The sequence below is a fragment of the Impatiens glandulifera genome, chromosome 9 (assembly GCF_907164915.1).
Source record: "Impatiens glandulifera chromosome 9, dImpGla2.1, whole genome shotgun sequence".
Lineage (NCBI taxonomy): Eukaryota > Viridiplantae > Streptophyta > Magnoliopsida > Ericales > Balsaminaceae > Impatiens > Impatiens glandulifera.
Genome location: NC_061870.1, coordinates 3629717 through 3647053, shown reverse-complemented (window position 1 = coordinate 3647053; position 17337 = coordinate 3629717).

The window sequence follows — 17337 nt, the reverse complement described above, 5'->3', positions numbered from 1 at the left end:
CGCTTCACATGTCTCTGTTGTATGCTCTCTTGTGAAGCGCTTCAAAACAGAGGTACGCTCTAATTTGAATTAATATATTTAACTAAGCCTTATAAACAAAAAAAAAAATAAAATGTAATTATTATTTTTCTGTATTTTTATTTAAAATTATTAATTATAGTAATTATATATTTTATATAAAAATATTGTGTTATTACTATTTAATAAAAATAACAAGTAATTGAATTATAATAAAATTAAGCCTTATAAAAAAAATTAAAACTTAATTATTATATTTTGTATTGTTATTTTAAAATAATTAATTATAGTAATTTTTTTTATACAAAATATTATGTTATTATTTTTAAATAAAAATAATAAAGGGTTGATTTATAATGAAATTAAGCCTTATAAAATAAAAAATTAAAACATAATTATTATAATTATGTAGTTTTATTTTAAAATGATTAATTGTAGTAATTGTATATTTTTTTATACCAAATATGTTAAGTAAAAATAATAAGTGATTGAATGATAATGAAACTAAGTATTATAAAAAAAAAAAGTAGAACTTAATTATTATATTCTTGTATTGTTATTTTAAAGTTATTAATTATAGTAATTATATATATATTTTTATACAAAATATTAAGTTATTGTTGTTAAATAAAAATAATAAGTGATTGAATTATAATAAAATCAAGTCATATAAAATAAAAATAAAAAATTAAAACATAATTATTATTTTTCAGTATTTTTATTTTAAAGTTTTTAATTATAATAATGGTATAGTTTTATAAAAATATTATGTTATTATTGTTAAGTAAAAATAATAAATAATTTATATATAATAATGCTTATAGTCAACCAACAATTCAATCGAGTCATTATGTATTTTCTATCTCCTCTCTTTTATTCTCTTTCTCATAATTAAATTTTAGATTTTAAAAATTATAAATATATTTTATCTCATATTTTTTTTTTCTTTTCAAATTTTTTTCTCCATCATTAATTATATATATATATATATATATAATACTAACATATCATAAAATATATTTTTTATCCATAATTTATATATATAATATATAGAAAAAAAGTAAAATATTTTTTTTATCCATAATTTATATATATAATATATAAGAAAAAAGTTCACTTAGACATATGTACTAATAAAAGATTATTTAAACATACGTATTATAAAAAAAAAAAAATGGGCTCATCTAGCCTCTTTCCTGGTAAACCATGGTTATTTTTTTTTTAATTTATATATTTATTAATTAAATATTAATATATTTTATCTCTCCTTCTTTTTCATTAATTAAACTTTTTATATAATTTTTTTTTCATTTTTTTTATCAGTTTTTATTTCTCTTATTCCATATTTTTGTGAAGATTTCTTTCTTATTTAATTTAATTGGAACAACAATTAAATTAATAATTTTTTATTTAATTTTTGATTATTGACTTATTAGTAATAGTAAGAAATATTATAGTGAGTTAGTGGTATAAATACATACATTTACGTCTATGCGAATTTTTTTTCCAATAATCAAATATTAGACAAAATAATATTCCTTATTACTATAAGTCATTAATCAAAATTTAAATAAAAATTATTAATATAATTTCTTTTCATATTAAATTAAATAAGAAAAAAATCTTTAACAAAAAATATTACAATAAAACAAAATTCATAAATAAAGTTGTTAAAATTTCTTAAAAAATTAGAATTTAAGAAATGAAAAAAAAAACTGATAAAAAAGAAATAGGAAAGAAAAGAAAGTAAAACTAATATAAAAATAATAAAAAATTTAGGAATAATATAAATTTAATCGGTTTAATTAATGAAAAATAAACCGGAAAAAAAATATATTAATATTTAATTAATAAATATAAATAATTAAACATAAAAATTAACTACGTTTAAATTTAAATGATCTTTATTGTTTAAATTTAAATAATCTTTATTAGTATATACGTATAAAAAATGTACGCTTAGAACTTTTTTTCTAATATATATATATATATATATATATATATATATATATATATATATATATATATATATATATATTATGAATGTAGTTACCTTATATATATATATATTATATTATATTATTTTTTATCATTAATTTTATATAAATATATTTTATTTTTTATTATACATTTTTTCTCTCATTATATATATATATAATATTTTTTTATTTGCATAAATAATATTTTGGTTAATATAAAATTAACTAATTAGTAATAAATATTAAATACAAAATATATATACATACACAAAATAATAAAATTATTTTAACAATCTCAAGTGGTTTAGCAGTTAAATTGTTCACATTTTTTGCTTGAGACTTAGATTTTCAAGAATACATTATTGACTATAATATATGGTGACGCAACTTTTAAACAAAGGACACGAGACATCTAAAAGTGTGAGGGCAGAATTAGTGAGTCACGAGATGGAGGTCGGGTGGTGGATTGTAGTTGGTTTGACGAGCATTTGAAAGTGTGAGGTCACGAGATGGAGGTCAGGTGGTGTGTGGTTTGTCGAATATGAGGTCGGAATTATTGGTTGGTTTGGCAAACATTTGAAAGTGTGAGGTCACGAAATGGAGGTCGGGTGGTGTGTGGTTTGTCGAGTGTGAAGTCGGAATTAGTTGTTAGTTTGGCGAGCATTTGAAAGTGTGAGGTCACAAGATGAAAGTTAGGTGGTGAGTGGTTTGTCGAGTGTGAGGTTGGAATTAGTGGTTGGTTTAACGAGTATTTGAAAGTGTGAGGTCACGAGATGGAGGTTGGGTGGTGGGTGGTTTGTCGAGTGTGAAGTCGGAATTAGTGGATGGTTTGACGAGCATTTAAAAGTGTGAGGTACAAGATGGAGGTCGGGTGGTGGGTGGTTTATCCAGTGTGAGGTCGAAATTAGTTATTTGTTTGGCGAGCATTTAAAAGTGTGAAGTCACGAGATGGAGGTCGAGTAGTGGGTGGTTTGTCGAGTGTGAGGTCGAAATTAGTGGTTGGTTTGGCGAGCATTTGAAAGTTTGAGGTCACAAGAAGAAGGTCGGGTGGTGGGTGGTTTGTCGAGTGTGAGGTCATAATTAGTTGTTGGTTTGAAAAGCATTTGAAAGTGTGAGGTCACGAGATGGAGATCGGGTGGTGGGTGGTTTTTTGAGTGTGAGGTCGAAATTAGTTGTTGGTTTGGCGAACATTTGAAAGTGTGAGGTCACGAGATGGAGGTCGGGTGGTGGGTGGTTTGTCAAGTGTGAGATCGGAATTAAGATTGGTGATTGAGTTTGACGAGAGATAAGAGATTTGTCATCAATTGAGGTCGACTAAGATTGGTGGGTGGTTCCCCGATGAGATAAGAAAGATATATGAAAAAGTGTTAGTCACAAGATGATGGTCAATGAGGGGTTAAGTGGGGGTGTCGAGGGGATAAAATATATATTAACATTAAGTTTAAGATTAAACTTAATTTTTAAAAACTAAAACTAATTTTAAATTAATTAGATTTAAATAATATTAATTTATTTAAAATATTTATAGATAAATAATATTTTAAACATATTTTTATCCGTGCAAATACACATCGTATTCATTCTAGTTGAACGATAATGAAACAAATCCTTATAAAATAAAAAATTAAAACAAAATTATTATATTTTTGTATTGTAATTTTAAAATTAATAATTATAGTAATGATATATTTTTTATTACAAAATATTAAGTTATTATTGTTAAATAAAAAATATTTTATTTAAAAAACATTGTTATATTATCTATTTAAAGCGCGCTTCACACGAGAACTGATGTACGCTCTCACATGGAGAACGCTGAACATGAGAGTGTGCTTCACCTGAGAGTGTACAACATTCATGTGAAACGCGCATTACACGAAAGTTATTATACGCTCTATTATGAAGCGCTCTTCACATGTCGTTGATGTACGCTCTAATGTGAAGTGCACTATACTGTATATCACATTTTACACTATAATTGTTGTATGCATTCTTGTGAAGCGCAATTTGACATTTCATTGTCGTACGCTCTCAGGTGAAGTGCACAAGAATTAATATAAGCTTGAATGAGAATTAATATATTTAATTAAGCATTATAAAATAAAAAATTGAAACATAATTATTATGTTTTTGTATTGTTATTTTAAAATTATTAATTATAGTAATTGTATATTTTTTTTATACAAAATATTTTGTTATTATTTTTTTAATAAAAATAATAAGTGGTTGAATTATAATGAGACTAAGCCTAATAAAAAATTAAAACTTAATTATTATATTTTGTTATTTTAAAATTATTAAGTATAGTAATTATATATATTTTTATACAAAATATTATGTTATTATTGTTTAATAAAAATAATAAGTGTTCTTAATATAATAAAATTAAGACTTATAAAATAAAAATTTAAAACTCTATTATTATATTTCTGTATTTTTATTTTAAAATTATTAATAATAGTAATTGTATATTTTTTATACAAAATATAATGTTATCGTTGTTAAATAAAAATTAATATTATAATTTATAAAAGAATAATTATATTATTTTCAAAAAAAAAGAAAGATTGTGAAATAAAAAAAAGATTTACAAGTTGCTAATTTGCGTTTTCAAGTGATGCTCGCTCTAATTTGAAGCGCAATTCACATGTTTGTATGCTCTTAGGTGAAGCGCACTCTCATGTGAATCGCGTTTTACATGTCTGTACGTTCTTAGGTGAAGCGCTTCACACGTCTTTACGCTCTCAGGTGAAGCGTGTTTCACATGTCGATATTTTATGCTTTCAAGTATGGTTATTTTAAAATTATTAATTATAGTAATGGTATAATTTTTATACAAAATATTATGTTATTATTGTTTAATAAAATAATATATGGTTGAATTATAATGAAACTAAATCTTAAGAAAAATAAAACTTAATTATTATATTTTGTATTATTATTTTAATTTTTTTAATTATAATAATTATATTGTTTTTACAAAATATTATGGTATTATTGTTGAATAATAATAATAAGTGGTTAAATTATAATGAAATTAAGTATTATAAAATAAAAAATTAAAACTTAATTATTATATTTTTGTATTGTTATTTAAAATTATTAATTATAGTAATTGTATATTTTTTTTATACAAAAATATTATGTTCTTATTGTTGAAAATAATAATTATATTGTTTTTGAAAAAAAAAGATTGTTAAATAAAAAATAATTCACAAGTTGATGATTTATGCTTTTAGGTGAAGCGTGCTTCACATGTTTATACACTCTATCTCAAGTGTAGCATGCTCTTATGTGAAGCGAGCTTCACATGTCAATACTTTCATGTGAATTGCGCTTCACATGCTCTGGAGGTCTGTTTTTTGCTATAATAGGAGACAAGACGATCACCAAGGAACTGACATGTTCCACTAGTGCTCTTCCTGTCCACCTTACAACCTGCATAGTCTGCATTAGAGTAGCTAATTAAATTGAAACTAGAATCTTTCGGATACCACATTTTGAGTTACCTTAAGATATTTCAAAATTCTTTTAGCAGATACATAATGAGATTATTTAAGGTTAGCCTGAAATCTCTCACAGACGCCAATAGCGAAGAAGATATATAGCATGTTTGTTGTTAGATAGAGAAGAGAGTCGATGATCCCACGATAGGCAGTGATGTCAACAGACTGACCCTCTTCATCTTTATCAAGCTTGATTGATGAGCTCATTGGAGTTGAGGCAGCAACGCAACTATCCATGCCGAACTTCTTTAGCAGCTCCATTGTGTACCTCACCTGGTTGATGAAGGTGCCTCATTCAAGTTGACGAACTTGAAGGCCTAAGAATAAACTTAGCTCCCCCATCATGCTCATCTCGAATTTATCTATCATCATCTTAGAAAATTTCTCACATAACTTGGGGTTAGTTGACCCAAAAATAATGTCATCAACATATATTTGGACAAGTAAAATGTGAGAATCCTTGACAAATTTAAACAATGTCTTATCAACAGAGCCTATGGTGAAGTCATGATCAAATAGGAATTTGGTAAGTGTATCATACCAGGCTCAAGGAGCCTACTTAAGGCCATATAATGCCTTATCTAGTCTAAAAACATGATTCATCAAGGTAAGATTTTTAAAACTGGGAGGCTGCTCAACGTAGACCTCCTCATTAATTATTTCGTTAAGAAAGGCACTCTTAACATCCATTTGAAAAACCTTAAAGTTTTTAAAAGCAACAAATTCTTGAAAGATTCGAATGGTCTCAAGTCTGGCAACAGGAGCGAAAGGCTCCTCAAAGTCAATGCCTTCTTCCTATCTGTAGCATTGAGCCACTAATCTGACCTTATTCCTCATAACCAAACCATCTTCATTAAGTTTGTTGCGAAAGACCCATCTGGTTCCAGTGATAGATTGATTAGCTGTCTTGGAACCAAATGACATACTTTGTTTCCTTCAAACTAGTTTAGCTCCTCTTGAATTGCAAGGATCCAATCTGGATCAAGAAATCCTTCATCAACCTTCTTAGGCTCAATCTGAGAGATGAAAGCAGAGTTCGCATACTCATCTAACAATTGATGTCTGGTCCTAAGAGGCGCAAAGGGATTACCTATTATGAGCTCAGGAGGATAAATTCTATTCCATTTGAAGTTTGGTCCCAAAATATTTTCTAACCGACCGGTTGGCTCTGAGGGATCTGACCGACTGGTTGTCTCATCATTATCCAGATTGTTAGTCGCCTACTGAAATACAGTCTGGTCTTGTTGAGCTTCAACACTCTTAGCCATTCGATCAGAAGTAATGTTTCGGTTTACATGGACTTCATATTCGCTATTAGATTGGAGAGTGACATCCTCCATTTTGTTAGACAAATCAATGGATATAAAGGTGTTACTTTTAACAGACTCATTAAACATAACATTTGATGATCCTTCAATAGTTAGAGTTTTGTTGTTAAACACTCTATAAGCTTTACTGACTAGAGAATATCCTAACATAATGTCAATATTAGATTTTGCATCAAAAGTAGTCAAATGATTCTTGCCATTATTATGAATGTAACACTTACAACCAAAGATCCTAAAATATAAAACATTAGAAGTTTTGCCATAGTAAATTTCATAAGACGTCTTATTAAATCTCTTAGTAATCATTGACCAATTTTGAGTATGACATGCTATGTTGATAGCCTCTGCCCAAAGCTTTTGAGCCACTCTAGAGTCGACTATCATTGATCTAGCCGCATCCTTAAGAGTTCTGTTTCTCCTTTCATTCAAACCGTTTTGTTATGTAGTTCTTGAACTAGACAACTCGTGTCTAATACCAGACTCCTCAAGGTAAGAAGACAAAGTCCTGTTAGTGAACTCTGTACCCCTATCACTTTTAATTTTAATTATGCTTACCAATTTTTCATTTTGCACTCTTTTAAGCATTTTAATAAAATTAGGAGTAGTTTGATCTTTAGAAGCTAAGAAAATAATCCAAGTAAATATAGAGTAGTCATCAATAATTACTAAGGTATACCTCATGCTTCCTAAACTAGTTATCCCAATTAGACTGAAGAGATCCATATGTAAGAGCTCTGAACATCTGTTATACTGAATGTTGCCTTTATTTTTAAAATTTGATTTGATCTATTTTCCCATTTGGCAAACAGAACAAACTTTATCTTAATAAAACTTCAACATAGAAATACCTACTAGTAATTCCTTAGAACAAATAGAGTTGATAGTTTTAAAATTTAGGTGGTTAAGTCTCTTATGCCAAAGCCAATTTTGATCGTTCTTAGCTATCATGCAAATAGGATTAGATGATTTGTTTTTCCAGTTGACCTTATAAATATTACATGTCTTATGCCTTGTCAATAGAGTACTTCCCTATTGATCATTGACTATGCATGCTTGCTTATAAAACTCAACATGATATCATATATCACATATTTGACTTATACTAAGCAGGTTGTAGCACATATTTTCAACAAGTAGCACGTTATTTATGGTGAGGTTACCATGGAGAATCTTACCCTTCCTATGAAAGTTTGTTTCTTGCTATAACAAGAGACAAGACGATCACCAATGAATTGACATGTTCCACTGGTACTTTTCCTATCCATCTTACAACTTGCATAGTCTGTATCAGAGTAGCTAATCAAATTAAAACTAGAATCTTTCGGATACCACAGTCCCACATTTTGAGTACCCTTAAGATATTTCAAAATTATTTTAGCTGCTACATAATGAGATTGTTTAGGATTAGCCTGAAATTTCCCATAGACACCAACAACGAAGAGGATATTTGACCTGCTTGTTGTTAGATAGAGTAGAGAGCCGATGATTCCACGATAGGCAGTTATGTCAACATTTTGACCATCTTCATCTTTATCAAGTTTGATTGATGAGCTCATAGATGTTGATGCCGCAGAACAACTTTCCATGTCAAAATTCTTCGGTAGCTCCTTCGTGTACTTCGCCTGATTGATGAAGGTGACTCTTTCAAGTTGACGAACTTGAAGGCCTAAGAAGAAGCTTACCTCCCCCATCATGCTCATTTCGAATTTATCTGTCATCATCTTAGAAAAATTCTCACACAGCTTAGGGTTAGCTGACCCAAAGATAATATCATCAACATTTATTTGAACAAGTAAGATATGAGAATCTTTTTCAAACTTAAACAATGTTTTATCAATAAATCTTATAGTGAAGTCATGATCAAATATAAATTTAGTAAGAGAATCATATAAGGCTCTAGGAGCCTACTTAAGACCATATAATGCCTTATCTAGTCTATAAACATGATTCATCAAGGTGGGATTTTTAAAACCGGGAGGTTGCTCAACATAGACCTCCTCATTAATTATTCAGTTAAGAAAGACATTCTTAACATCTATTTGAAAAACTTTGAAGTTATTAAAAGCATCAAATAATAGAAAAATTCGAATGGCTTCAAGTCTGGCAATAAGAGCGAAAGACTCCTCGAAGTCAATGCCTTCTTCCTGTTTATAGTATTGGGCCACTAATCTAGCCTTGTTCCTCATAATCAAACCATCTTCATTTAGTTTGTTGCGAAAGACCCATATGATTTCAATGATAGATTGATTAGCTGGTCTTGGAACCAAATGTCATACTTTGTTTCTTTCGAACTGGTTTAGCTCCTCTTGCATTGCAAGAATCCAATCTAGATCAATAAATGCTCCATCAACCTTCTTAGGTTCAATTTGTGAGATAAAGGAAGAATTCGCATACTCATCTAACAGTTGATGCCTGGTTTTAAGAGGCATAGAGGGGTTACCTATTATAAGCTCAGAAGGATGGTTTTTGTTCCATTTGAAGTTTGGTCCCGAAACATTTCTGACCGACCAGTTATTTAATCAAGATTTGATTGACTAGTTTGTTCAGCATTATCCAGACTGTCAGCAGTCTGTTGAAATGCGGTCTGGTTTTGTTGAACTTCAACATTCTCAACCGTCTGGTCAGAAACAATATTTCGATTGACCTAGACTTCATCTTCGCTATCAAGTTGGAGAGTGACATCCTCCATTCTATTAGACAAATGAATGGACATAGAAGTGTTACTTTCGACAGATTCATCAAACATAACATGGGATGATTCTTCAACAGTTAGAGTTTACTTGTTATACACTCTATAAGCTTTACTGACTAAAGAATATCCTAACATAATACCAACATCAGATTTGGCGTCAAAAGCGGTTAAATAATTCTTATCATTGTTATGAATATAACACTTATAACCAAAAATCCTAAAATACCGAATATTAGGAGTTTTGCCATGGTAAATCTCATAAGGCATCTTGTTAAATCATTTATTAATCATTGACCGATTTTGAGTATTACATGCTGAGTTGATAGCCTCTGCCCAAAGCTTTTGGGCCATTTCGAAGTCAGCTATCATTGATCTAGCCGCCTCCTTAAGATTTTTGTTTCTCCTTTTAGCCAAGTCGTTTTTCTATGGAGTTCTAGCACTAAACAACTCGTGTCTAATTTCATACTCCTCAAGGTAAAAAGACAGAGTCCTGTTAGTAAACTCAGTGCCCCTATCACTTCTAATTTTAATTATGCTTACCAATTTTTCAGTTTGCACTCTTTTAAGCATTTTAATCAAATTAGGAGTAGCTTGATCTTTAGAAGGTAAGAAAATAACTCAAGTAAACCTAGAGTAATCATCAATAATTACTAAGGTGTAGCTCATGCCTCCTAAACTGATTACCTTAATTGGACCGAAAAGATCCATATGCAAAAGTTATAAGTATCTTTTTGACTGAATATTACTTTTACTTTTAAAAGTTGATTTGATCTGTTTGCCCATCTGGCACGCATAATAAACTTTATCTTTAGAAAACTTCAATTTAGGAATGCCTTCAACTAGCTCTTTAGAACATATAAAGTTAATAGTCTTAAAGTTTATGTGATTAAGTCTCTTATGCCAAAGTCAGTTTTGATCGTTCTTAGCTATCATGCAAATATGATTTGATGTTTTCTTTTTCCAATTGACCTTATAAACATTACTTGTCTTAAGCCCTAACAACAGAGTACTCCCTTGTTGATCCTTAACTATACATGCTTGCTTATAAAATTCAACATGATATCCTATATCGCACATTTGACTTATACTAAGCAAGATGTAGCACCGATTTTCAACAAGTAGCACGTTATTTATGATGAGGTTACCATGGACAATCTTACCCTTACCTACGGTCTTACCCTTGGAGTTGTCACCGAATTTATTTTTAATGCAGATTCCTTCACAACGTTGGTTAGAAGATGGCTATTTCTAGTCATACGCCTTGAGCATCCACTGTCCAAGTACCACTCTGAATCCTCCAAGTTGCTGACATGTTTACCCTGCAAATAAGACTATTTACAACTTTTGGTACCCATATTTAATTGGGTTCACGGTTGATCAGTCCTTTAGGGATCCATACTTGTGTTACTTTGATGGATCTCCCAGTGTTAGTCTTAATAATTCTACTTGCATTAGGCTTGACATCTCTCTGTCTGCCTTTAGATGAGTTATTATAATTTGAGGATGAGTTTTGATGAGGCCTTCTTGGCCGTCTGTCAGGTTTATGTCCAGCAGACCGACTGACTTTCCTTCTCTCAGAATTAAGCCACCTTGATTTGTCAGTTGGCTCTACATATTTTACTTCCTTTTTAGTTACTGACTCATCTGTTTCGTGATTCTCTTGAGTGTTAGTTGAGGTACCCTTGACAAAACTTATAGGAGAAAGTTTGTCTTTCTTGTGTTTGAACTTCTTGCATGACTTGTCTGAGTTGTTGTTGTCATAGACTAGAACAAATTTGTAGTTGGTAGGCCTCAGCTGACTCGTCATCTGATTGACCGCATCCCCTTCGTCCATGCAACAATCACATAGTTGGCTCTTTCGTTTTCTTTGGTCAACATTTGAACTGTCTCCCTGAGCTTCTCATTCTTAGAGGATAGTTCATTTGTTTTACTAATTAGGTTGTCTGGTTGTGTTGAAACAAGAACAAATAGTTTCTTATACTCATTGACCATGTCATTGAGTGCAGTAATCAAGTCGTCTCGAGTGAACTCTTCAGAGGAAAAGTCAAATACCTCTTAATCATTGGCCATGAAGCATTTGACTTCTTCATCATCACTATCACTAGAGTCTGAATCACTTCGAGCCCACTTGCTTCCGCTTTCCTCTTCCAACATCGCTTTCTGATCCTTCTTGTTCTTCTGATCAACTGACTTCTTATCATCTCTCTTTTGCTTTCGACATTCTGACTTGTAGTAACCTAAAGTGTCATAGTTAAAATAATGAACATTAGCCTTTTGATCATTAAAGTTGTTATTGTTATTGAAAGTAGAGTTAGATTGATTCTTCCTCATGAATTTGCCAAACTTCTTGGCAAGTAGTGCCATCGCATCTTCGCTGAACTTCTCAGCTGACTTGATGGGTAAGGGAACTGTTGGCTCCACCGAGGACACCAACGCCTTAGTCACATTCGAGGATGAGGGCTCGTCTTCATTCCTTGAGTTCATCTCGAACTCATGGGCTTTTAGATCGGCAAACATATCGTGCAACTCCATCTTGTGGAGGTTTCTAGACTCCCTCATTGTCATTGTTTTAATGTCCCAAGAACTAGGAAGAGCCTTCAACGCCTTGAGATGATTTCTTTGTTGCCATGGACCTTTCCCATAGTGGAAAGTTCAATTAGAATGTTGGTGAAGCGTTCGTCAAACTCATTCATTGACTCTCCTGGGCGCATCTTGATTCTATAAAACTTATGAATAACAACCATGAGCTTATTCTCTCTAGTTTGTTCGTTTCCCTCATAGAGTTGGATGATCTTCTCCCATATCTCCTTGACAGTGGAGAATGCTCTAATATTTGCAAACGTGTTTTTATCTAGAGTTTTGTACAGAGAGTTTTTGGCCAAGTTATCTAGGTTGTTCTTTCTTTTATCTTCATTTGTCCATTCACATCTCTCCTTTTCAATCTTTATCGGGTCGTCAGTGATAACATACCACATTTCGTCGTCTTGTGAGGCCAGATACACTTGCATACAGATTTTCCAGTCAATGTACTCTTCAATGAGGAACATGGGAGGATTGTTGGTGAAAGACATGATGCTATCTTATTGCTTGAGAATAGAAATAGTTGCTCTGATACCACTTGTTAGGAAAGGAGTCAACAATAGCAGGGGGTTGACTAAGTATTGTTAACCGCAAAAATCTTCGTTTGATATTAACTATGTTAGAAATTAATATATGTTTCTATTCTTCACAAGTCTTCACAATCTCTTGAACGAAGTTCAAGTGAAGAATTATTTGTTTAGACTTGAAGCAATAGATAAAGAGTAGGATAATGCTGAAAGTAAAGAACACAAGACACAAGAGTTTTTATGGATGTTCAGAGCAAACTCTCCTACGTCACCCCTTTTTCTCAACCTTGAGAAAGATATTCACTAGAAGATTTTGTTTGATTACAACACGTACACAAACCCAGTCGGACAACCAGGACTTAGACACTGCATGTTTCCAAACTCCTAGCACACAACACTCTGTTGAATAAAAATAGATTCTATCAACTTACAATATTAAATGAACAGTATGTAATACAACTTTAACAATCTAGCAACCTTGAAAAACTCTTATAATTTGAGAGCTTGGGTGCTTGTTAATGAAATGAGAAATCGAGAGCTCAAAATAGATTAAAGATCAGGTGAAAGGTCTCTTGCAAATTCTCCTCTAGCTTCTCCTTAAATAGGAATAAGACAACGAGCACATTTTCCCTTAAATAGGAATAAGACAACGGGCACATTTTCTTTAGAGGACACTTGTCCTAATTTGGTTGGCTAAGAGTCAGGGAAGTACATTAGAGAACATGCACTTTTGATCGTGAATGTACTGCATGGAGGTAGTGCGCTGAATGTCATTAATGGGATCGTTGTGTACTGAAAACGTACATCACATGTAATTTGAATTTCTTTGGCACGTGGTAATCTCTTATAGGATTAGTTCAGTTGCGGTGACAAACTGCCAATACCTGATGCTTGATCAAATACCGAATTTGATTAAGTATAAAAAATGCTTCATAAAGCCGAACTTCTTATAAAAACGGAAGTGTCCTGATATAATACCGAACTTGTAAAATACCGGAAACTCTTATATAATATTGAAGTGGTATAAAACCGGAAGCGTCCTGATATAATATCGAACTCGTAAAATACTGAACTGGTATAAAACACCGGAAGGCTTGAATAGAACCGAAGTCATATAAAACCGGACGCGCTTCAATATAATACCGAAAGCAATATAAAACCGATCTCAATAAAATACCAAGCGTGCTCCTTATGAAATACCGATTTCAATATAAAACTGATCTCAATAAGATACCGGACGCGCTCCTTATGAAATACCAATTTCAATATAAAACAGATCTTAATAAAATACCGGACGCGCTCCTTATGAAATACCGATTTCAATATAAAACCGATCTCATTAAAATACCAGACGCGCTCCTTATAAAATATTGATTTCAATATAAAACCGATCTCGATATAATACCGGACGCGCATCTACATAAAATATCGAAGTTTATCAAATACCAAATTTGATTAGCTACCATACAACTTTTCATTTCAGTTTTTTCTTCACTTTGATCATACAAGATAAATAATATAACTTTGTCTTATTTATACACTGAGAATTGATCAAAGACTTTAATTTAACAATTTCTCCCTATTTGATTATTTAACTAAATATTCAAAACCTGGTAATTTTATAATGTTGATTAATTATTATAAGTTAATTAATAATATTAGTTTAACAATTTCTCCATCTTTGATTGTTTAGAATAAATTATCAAATCAAGTGATTTATATCTAGCAAACTCATCAAGTTTTCTAAAACATCCAAGAACAACTAATTTTGTTGAGTATAACGACTTGGGTGAATTTTCCAAGTTGAGGGTGCCTCCATAATTTCTTTAGTAAATCATACATTAAAATACCCATGATTTGGGCGTTTTTCAAATAACCCCGCGTCTGGCGTCATCAAGACGTCAGCACATGTTTTTGAATCCTTTTGGGCGTGCAGTCTGGTGCGTTGACTTATTCCTAACTCGCTTGGTTCAACTCGGTTTTAATGATTTTGCCATTTTCAAGGCCTTATGCACACAATTGCTAATAATAATATTACTCAAAATTAAATATTTTTCAAGCCAGTCAATTTGAACATTTAAAATTTCCCGAATTCCGACGTTTTTGAAAAATAACGTTTGGACACATAAATGAGCCTTGAATTGGTTATTCGGTACATTTTGTCCAACAACAATATTATACTCAAAGTTCACGATTTTTTAAGACGCTCATTCTGAACGTATGAAAACATATCAAGCTTGAATATTTTTGGAAATTGGTGTTTGGACAACTACAAGGTGTCACTCCAAGACAATTTGAAAAGTGATTTTTTTTAAAAAAATTTCTTCCGGTCTAGTAATCAAGTATGATCATCATACTGAACCGAAAACACTCATTTTAATTTTGAGGTGTAAAAATTGAGTGTCTATAACGAGTGTTCGTGATAGGATTCATATTAAAATCCTTTCTTGTCATTCATCTTAACAACCATGAAGCATTTGGATATTTATGTTCATTATGAACACCCCTTTGGCGAGTGTTTATACAAAAGATACATTTGAAGACACTTACATTATTAATTTTTTTTATTCTATTTCAAATTAGAACACAATGGATCAAACATCAACTAAAAGATCCTACAATATTTTCAACTTCTGATCTTCAAGTCTCCAAATTATTATTTCTTGTCGTAAAATTCTCAAGAGTAGAATTTGTACAAAAACTTGATGAACAGGATCGTTAAGCTAACAGATGAGAAACTTGTTTGTTGTGTTACACATTCATTTTATAAGTTGTTACTTCTCCTAAAATGTTTTTCAACAAGTATTTATGATGAGAATATTCCTAAAGACCAGTTGATGTGATCATTCATAGGATCGAAATACAATTGGTTACTTCATAGTATTTATGACCACATTTGATTAAAATACATGATCCTTCATAGTATTTATGCTCACATATGATCATTTCTTACATGTATTACTTACATGTATTAAGTAGGAGTCCTTACCCGGTTCATACATCAGGTTCTACAAGTACGCATTGGAAAGTAACAAAGTTAGTTAAAAGTACACATTACCATCTTGTAACTTTCTTACCTCTTTAACTTGATAGATTTGAGTTCGCAATTATATTTCTTATTTGTTCATACTTGGACACACGATTTCCTAACAATATTTCATTCTTCAAACTCTGTCCAAGAGAGACATTATGTAAACACCATATTTTACACCCAAATAATTAAAATCAATATGCCCGGTTTAATATAACAATCATGCTTAATTGTTAAACCGCAAGATTTGAAATAAATGATTAACTCATGAAACTGGTCCTTTCCGACCTACTATAGGTTAAACCAAACATCACTTTTCATAAATACTCAAAATCTAAGCATTTCCCATGACATTCGGCTCGAAAAATCGTGAAGTTTAATTTTAATATTGCTTTTTGCAAATTCAAGAAAAAGGCCATCCCGAACCTATTATTTGAATTCAAACATCACTTTATCAAACGATAAAATTCGAGCAATCTAACACCTTCATAATGACCAACTCGGAAAATGGTAAATGTTGGGTCAAATTATTTTGACTAAGTGTTGAAATAATTTAACCACTGAGATTTTGATGATGAAATGACTTATGAGTTTTGATGCAGGTGTATTGAAACAATATTTCATAAGACTTGGCTCTAATGAGGGTCATTAGACCGATTTTGGCATTCAATGCATAGAATTAGACGTACAGTCTAACTCATCGGAGTTAGACGTGTAGTTTAATGAATGCATAGAATTAGACGTACAGTCTAACTCATCAGAGTTAGACGTGTAGTCTAATAGACGTGTAATTAGACGGATGGTCTAATAGATACACAGAATTAGACGTTAGTCTAATGCATAGAATTAGACGTACAGTCTAACTCATCGGAGTTAGACATGTAGTCTAATGAATGTAAAGAATTAGATGGATAGTCTAATGAATACACAGAATTAGACATAAGTCTAATGTATTTGGAATTAGACGTACAGTCTAACTCACCGGAGTTAGACGTGTAGTCTAATATATTTGCAATTAGACGGATAGTCTTATTTATGCAGAATTAGACGTGCAGTCTAACTCAGTGGAGTTAGACATGCAGTCTAATAGAAAGTAAAAGTTAGACGTGCGTCTAACTCCTTCAGACAAGTCTGAGGTAGAACCGGAATTAGACATGTAGTCTAACTCAGTGGAGTTAGACGTACCGTCTAATGGTTATTGAATAATTAGACGTGTGGTCTAATTAGTGAAAGTTAGACGTGCGTCTAACTCCTTTAGACAAGTCTGAGGTAGAACCGAAAATTAGACGTGTAGTCTAACTTAGTGGAGTTAGACGTACCGTCTAATGGTTATTAATAATTTGACGTGTGGTCTAATTAGTTAAAGTTAGACGTGCGTCTAACTCCTTCAGACAAGTCTGAGGTAGAATCGGAATTAGACGTGTAGTCTAACTCAGTGGAGTTAGACGTATCATCTAATGGTTATTGAATAATTAGACGTGTGGTCTAATTAGTGAAAGTTAGACGTGCGTCTAACTCCTTCAGACAAGTCTGAGGTAGAACCGGAATTAGACGTGTAGTCTAACTCAGTGGAGTTAGACGTACCGTCTAATGGTTATTGAATAATTAGACGTAAGTCTAATTCTATTAGACTAGGCAGTCTAATAGACGTTATTATTTAAAGGAGATGTGTGATT